We start from the raw sequence: 8,225 nt of genomic DNA on the forward strand, positions 1-8,225 counted from the left end.
CCATTAACACCAAAAAAAAAAAAAAAAAAAAAATTCATTGTTTCTTATTCATCACACCATCTATGAGCTTAGGCCCATTAAGTTGCCACCTTTAAAATTTAAATGGATCAAGTTTAAATTTTGCTTTGAACTTGTTTCAGCATTCAGCTACGGACTATAATTTCATAGCTTAAAATTTTGGTAGCAACGTTTTATATTATATGGCATCCTAATTCCTATATATGTATATAGAACATTTTAAAATGCATAATTTTTCCTTTTAAGACGTCTGTTTTGGGGTTATTTACTTGATATTCTAAGGAACGAAAAAAAAAACAAAAACAAAACTAATCCACTTTCATTCTATATTGACAAAATTTCATAATTAGTCCATGTGGTTTATAAAATATCACATTTTAAAGACTTCTTAGAAAAAAGTCACGCCACTGATCTTTATGGTTTCAATTCATTACAAGATTGGTCCCTAACCCTAACCCCATCACTTTTGTACCGTTGGTGCAGGAGTATTTTTGTCTTTTTATTTAGTTGTGCATTAGACTATATAATTGGACCCCCACCTTTGTATCCTTCTACTTCTCCTTCCCTTCTTCCAGTCTTCCCTCCCCACTCAATTTCTCTTAAAAAAAAGTGATGGTGATATTCCATTGTGGAAGGCTGATAGTATTGGTGACATCGTGGACTGAAAATATTAATTTCATCGGGATTCTTTTCTAGATCAATGTTCACTAACTTAATCATTTATCAAATGTGGTCATTCATTCGGTGATCAAACAGATAAATTAACAAATTAACTAATTAACTAATGTTCGGTTCGAGTTATGTGAGACTTCTAATGGATTGATCTATTAGGTTAATTAAATCAATACAATATATGATTGATCATACATTACCTCCTACATTCACTTACCCACTTTTCTATTTAACCCTACTTTTTTGGTCAAAACACTAGTCCTACAATTTTGTAAACCACAAGATCATAAGATTCAAATCAATTAAGAATGATAGGTCATGCAAACTTAATTAAACTCGGCAATAAACAGAAAAATAGTTATCATAAACATAGAAAGGTTCTTTAATAAGCTAACATAACAAATAATTAACTTAGCATAATCCAATCCATAAATCAACTCATAATAACGCAAAGGGTGTTAAGCTCATAACTTCAACAAAAAACATGTAAAAACAATATTCACTTTGATAGTCATGATCGAAACAAAGCAAAACGAATAAAAAGGAGTAATGTTGCCTTAGAGCTCTTAAAAATCAAGCTAATAACCAAAATCTGCACTCCAAAGCTTCCAAGGAAAGTCTATGGTCTCCAAAATTCGATAATTGCTTCTAGTATCCAATAGGGTTGAGAGAAAAATTGATCTATAAATAGTTTTCAAAAATCGTTGCACGACAGCGCGATGATGCCCACCACATCGTGGTTGGTGCAAAATTCGCGTATCCGGCAATGCATAATTCCATCGCCATTCTTCTCTTTACCACGTCGTGGTGAGGGTCACTGATATCTCAATAATAACTAGCATGTCTACTAGCATGCATCACTAATATCTCAATAATAACTCATAACACAAATAAGTAAGGGTATTTTGGGAAATCACCGTTCGGGCTCTGACTGATTGTACACACTACTCCTTCTCGTTTTCTCTTAGAAACTCTTGCTCGTTTAGAAAAAATCATTTCTTTTGAAAAAATTTCTCAAATCCCCAGTTTGAGTCCAGACATACCCGAAAGTGTATCCGAATCCCTCAAACCAAAGCTCTGATGCCAACTTGTAACACCGAAACTTTTCAGACAAAATTTTCATTTAAAATCACATAATTCTCATAACACATTTCAAAAAAATCTCATTTATTTAATTTACAACTCGCAACTCCATAATTTTTGATTAAAAATCCAGGATCCTCAAAAACATAACTCTTTCACTGGTGTGTACAATCAAGCCGGTGCCTTTCCGCGATCCTGAGAAAACTTGAAACACATAACACGGTAAGTACGAAGCTTGGTGAATTCCTCAAAATACCACACGCATCTCATTAGCCACTCGAGGCTATAACACAATAAGACCCTCCGGTCAATGTGTCTCAGTGGGACCCTCCGGTCCCATAACTCGGGTGGACCCTCCGGTCCTAACTCAATAAGCACAGAATAATACACAACATAAATCACATAGACATAATGCATGATATTTCAGTACTCAATATAAACACATAATACATCTCAGTCACACAAGGATACCACTCATGGTAAGTATAGTGAGAAGACTCACCTCGACACCAAGCAATCATCCTCGCACTCAAATCTTGAACTAGCCACCGCGTAACACATAGGGTACTTATCTCAATAAATACTCGATTCTCGATGCTAAGTAAACCAAAGGTTATTCTTCCTCTTTCTAACTCTTGAAGTGGGTAAGAGACCATTTTACCCCTCCATGGTCTCCATTAAGCATGTTTGACCAAGCCCTAAAGTCAACAGAAATCAACTCAACTCAACAGTCCATGTTTGACCAACCTCGCCAAGTGCACCTATGTGACTCGTTGATTCCATTTGTGTCCTCGGAAGTCTCGTGAAGGTCCATCTTAGCTCGTCAAGTTGACCCCCAACTCGCCGAGTTATCGCATGATTAAGTTCATCGGGACAAACCCTAACCGACTCATCGACTCAGCAAGCCCATTCATACTCATTTCTCATTTAGATGATTTCAAGGCAGAAAACCTTCCCAAACTCTAGATCTACGTTCTCAGGGCTTTATTATCACATAAAGTCACGAGCTTTATGTTTATGCATCGCATATAATGCTCTAAATGCCAATATAACTCTAACAAAGATGCTTTACCACAATAACTCTTATATGGTTGAATAAAGCTATAATCTTTGGACTCTCTGGACCTCACAAAGTCCAGATCTGAAGTCTAGGCCTCCTAACAGACTCCATGCACTTATTGTCCTAAAAAAAGGTAGAAAAGCCCTAACTTCCATAATCATGAGATCCAACTAATAAGATGAGAAAGGTGTAGGCTTTATACCTTCTACAGAAGCTCCACGTGAAGAAATGCTAGATCTCACAGCCTCTTCTCGTTCCTTGCTTGTTGCTCACTCCTTTCCTTCCAAAATTTCACCAAAAACACTTGATATTAGCTCAAGCAATCTCTCTTATCTTCAATGGCCGCTAAGGGTTTCATACAGGAGAGTTGGGGAGCTGGTGAGGCGCATTTGATTTTATAAGTCCCCTTAAATAGGCCCCAACCCCAAGAATTTAGGGTTTCCTCGCACAACACCAACTCGGCGAGTCGGCACACTGACTCGACGAGTCAATTCATTAAACCCACGCGAATAACTCGACTCTACTTGACGAGTTGGACGCACAACTCGTCGAGTCGCTCCATTAATATCATAATTACTCTTATAATGATATACCTAAAAATATGGATGTTACAATTGGGACCCTAAAGGCCCAAAAGTCAAGTGATGAACCAAAGCCCAACATATGACCCAATTTTCCAAATTGGGTCGAGACCTCTACATGGTCTTTCCTTAAGGCCCATCCAATTATTCTAGTCCAAAATCTTGGTATTCCCATGACCCAATATCACATAATCATAAAGGCCCGATTATGGCCCATCTATGGCCTAATTTTCCAAATTAGGCCCAAGTCTCTCACATAGGCATTACACTAAAGCCCATCCAAATATTTTAGTCCATTTAGTTGTTCTTGGTAGGGATGAGCAAAAGGACCGAACCAGCCTGAATTGGACCCGACCCGACCCGGTGGTTCTACCAGTTCCCGGTTCTTGTCGTGTCTTCAAATGTTGGAACCGACCCTCGAAAAATACCATCATACGGTTCCGGTTTTTTTCCGGTTCTATCGGTTCCAGTTCCCGGTTCCAAAAATTCACAAAAATAACGTCCCGGTCCCGACCCGAGCGGTTCCATCGGGTTCCGGTGCCGGTTCCAGCCGGTTCCCTGGTCCATATGCTCATCCCTAGTTCTTGGATAACATATCAATAGCCTAATCACCAAGGCCCAATAGAAAGGCCCAACTCAAGGCCCAAGTGAAATGGGTTAAGTGTTCCTACTTAATCTATTAAGTCCAATATTGTCTTAGGTTAATTTGCCAATGATTATTAATTAATATTTTAAGTTTATGAATTAATTCCAGTGTGGGTTCCATCGGGTTCCGGTGCCGGTTCCAGCCGGTTCCTTGGTCCATATGCTCATCCCTAGTTCTTGGATAACATATCAATAGCCTAATCACCAAGGCCCAATAGAAAGGCCCAACTCAAGGCCCAAGTGAAATAGGTTAAGTGTTCCTACTTAATCTATTAAGTCCAATATTGTCTTAGGTTAATTTGCCAATGATTATTAATTAATATTTTAAGTTTATGAATTAATTCCAGTGTGGGTTCCGATTAATCCCCAAAATTAGGGTTTCATGACATTAGGGTTTCCAAAACCTAATTAGGGTTTTCAACCAAATACTAGCCCATTAGGGTTTCATTGGGCCCATTCTGTCCAAGCATCCCAAACGAAACGCAAACTAGGCACAACGCCGCCCAACACGGCGGCTGGTGGTGGTTATGAGTTTCCTTTTATTATTTTTATACTGATTACAATATAATTTACAATAATATCCAAATAACACACACATACACACACAGCCACGCTTGTGGTGGCCGGTGGTGGTTCGTGGTGGCAGCGGCGTTTTTCTTCGAATCTCCGGCCAAGAAACGATCCTACAGCCCTCACAAGTGAAACACACGCATACAAGCACTGAATCACACTCACAGCCACCCATACATTGCCGTTAAGGGTGGCAGAAAAGAACCATCGGCGTCAGCCACCACGGTTGGCAGTCGTGGTTGTTTTCTTGGGTTTTCCGGCCAACAAAAACGCTCCAAAAGAAAACGATTAGCACACTAGCACTCGACTTTACACACCAAAACAGATGTAGCAACCCACTTGGTGGCACACGATGACAACAGGAGACGGTGGCAACAACGACGGTTACGCGTCGGCAGGAGGAGATGTGCGAGGTTGGCTTCGTTGGTGGAGAATGAAGCAGCGAACGGCAGCAAGGACGACCCAAGGTTGGCCTTTTCCGATCGTTAGCTGCCACGGCTCCCAAAGGCAGCCTTCGTCTTCAGAGGCGGTGGCGATTTGGTAATCATCACGTGTTACCGGCGAACAGAAGAAGAAGAATGAAGGACGGTAGTTTAGAACAACAACATCAGTCGCAGTATCGGTCTAATCCTTCGTCGGAGTCGTGAGCGTCGCCGGAAAACAAGTATGAAGTGGGTGGTTGCGGCTGCTGGAGGGAGGTGGGGTGACGGCTGCATCATAACCGGTTTAGGGTTAGGGTTTGAGAGGGTAGCATGTTTTTATACCCCCACTCCCTTGTAACATTTTTCCCATAATAACGAAATCAGCCCCTTCATCTTCTTTTTCTTTCAATTTTAATCCAAAAGTTACCATTTCTACCCTGACTCCAGAAACTCCTTTCAAATCCAATCCGCAATTTACCCAACAACCCCTCCTACAAAACCTTTTCAACATAGGTCCAAAAGTTACTCTTTTGCCTCTGTTTCAATAAATTCTTTACAAATTAAGTCCCAAAATTACACTTTAACTCCTGGAATTCAAATCTAGTCATTTGGCTTCCCGAAACCAACTCCCAGCTAATTATTATTTGGTTTTGGATTATAATAATATTAAATAATAATAATAATTACTTTTCGGGGTTCCAAGTTTATTATTTTATTATCTTATTTTAAACGAGATGTTACAATTGCTTTGTGGTCAGAAACGTGAAACCTTCTACATGGTTCATGTTAGTGTAGATGTTAGTAGGGTGACATAAAAAACTGTACGAAGATGTTAGCCTGTAAAGGCAAATTTTTAGATTTGAAATGTGTGTATGTATGGATTTTTGTAGGACATGTATCAGTAGCAAACAAAAAATGTTACAGTTGTGAATATGGGAATACGTCCCAAGGGTAGATTATTGGAGTTGGTTCATACCAATACGTACGACCAACAAGTAGATCATGCTAGTATGTTTCTTTTTATTGATGGTTCTACTATAAAGATATGTGTTTGTTTTCAACAGAAATGAACCAAATTTCTTTAATACCCCCTAAAAAGTGGATTGTTTATAACTTGAAGATCAAAATTTTGAAGTCAGATTTTGAAGGCGATAACACTTTAACAGAAGAGTAAATTACACAAATGGTCCCTATGGTTTGGGGTAATTTGTATGTTTGGTCCCTAACTTATTTTTTTAACTCAAAAAGTCCCTATTGTTTGTTTTTGTTACGCGTTTGGTCCTTACTGTTTGTTTTTGTTACGCGTTTGGTCTCTTCTTACCTAAAAGACTATTATTTAAATAGAGAAAAATGGTGGCATAGGTAAGGTAAAGTGATGGGGGTGGGTTAGGGTGTGTTTATTTAAATAAATTAAAAAATCAAGGGAAAATAACTTTTTTAGGTAAGACGGGGACCATGCGTGTAACAAAAACAAACAGTAGAGACCTTCCGAGTTAAAAAATAAATTAGGGACCAAACGTGCAAATTACCCTAAACCATAAGGATCATTCATGCAATTTACTCTTAATAGAATGAGAAGAGTACAACATCAAATGATTTATAGGTTGTTAAAGAAGATTTAGATACACCTTAATAAAATGGTGTTTCTGAAAGGATGAACAATACACTGAATGAAAGCAAAAAAAGAGCATAAGACTTTATATGAGTCTACCCGATGTTGCAAAACTTGTTATTCAGTACTCGTTCAGTCGATTGGGAGTAGCGAGTACTCAGATATGGCATTTCATAAAGAAATTAATTTTGGTGAATTATATATATATGAAAAATCAAAAGATTATTCAAATTCATAACAAACTATGTGAAATATCAATAAAAAAGATACATGTTTAAATGTTAAACTAATCCAAAAAACTAAAATTTTAATCATGAAAGTCTTGAAAATGAGAATGAGAGAGATGAAAGCATATATAATTGGTTTATATGATATCTTACTTTAGTTTTAGGGTTATATGTTAGATAAAGTATAAAATATACATATTAATCTTGAAATTCTTGTTTTTTTTTTTTTTTCTCTTTTTTAAGTCAATTTTGATCATTTAATTGAGTTTGACTGAGTTGGCTACGTTTGGCCGAGTTAGTTCGAGTTGGGCTGACTATGACTGAGGACCGAATTCCAGGTATTTAGCCGAGTTGACTTAACTCGCCTTAGTAAGAGGCTTAGTTCGAGTATTCACTCGAGTTGGTCGAGTTTTACAACATTGGGTCTACCTAAGATGCTCTAGAAAGATTCAGTTAGCACAACAACTTCTTTTATCAAACATAGACCCTTAACTCTTCTAGAGTTCATGATTACATAATAGTAATGGCAATGCCATCGAGTAAATATTACACACTTAAAAGTATTCAAAGAAGTCTCTTATATACAGAACAAGGGTGCTTAAGGAGACAAGCTTTAGCCAAAGGCCAAGAAATACACACTTTTTTAATACGATTTAGATAAGATTGGATAATCATCGTAGTATGCTTATCAAAATCAATATCACATTTGATGACAGTGTTATACACAAAGATGAACTTACAACAATTTCTAATATAAAGAAAAAACCATGCTGGAAAGGTCAAGTTACGTTTGAGAAGGTTACAAAAATTGACACCACTATGCCTATAAAAATTTTAGAGTTGAGCATTATGGCCCATACTACATAAGTTATACATTGTAAATTTTGGGAATATACTAACCATGAGCCTTGGATGGTCGCCAAGGTTGCACACCATTTAGGCCAATCTTGACGATGAGGAAACATTAAAAAGCATTCGTCACAATGATAGGTTAACGACAATGGGCGACAAGGCAAAATCGACATGAAAGGCAACAATAACATGCAAAGCAATACTGAAAGGGAAGGAGGCACCTCTGAACACAATAAAGGCAACAACAACGAATGATGTTGGTCGTTCAGATGGTGCATAGTGCAATATATCATATTTTTTATAAAACAAGAAAAAATGTTAATTTTTTAATATTAAGATATTTACTTAATTAAAAGTATCTTAACATAAGTTTTTTAAATTAATTCTAAAATATATTTATCATATAATTTGTTTTTTAAATAATGATTGGATTTTAAAAGTAGCATTATTAAAATGCATACGCCATACGGTGGGCTGTTTAAT

The sequence above is a fragment of the Lactuca sativa genome, chromosome 3 (assembly GCF_002870075.4).
Source record: "Lactuca sativa cultivar Salinas chromosome 3, Lsat_Salinas_v11, whole genome shotgun sequence".
Classification (NCBI taxonomy): domain Eukaryota; kingdom Viridiplantae; phylum Streptophyta; class Magnoliopsida; order Asterales; family Asteraceae; genus Lactuca; species Lactuca sativa.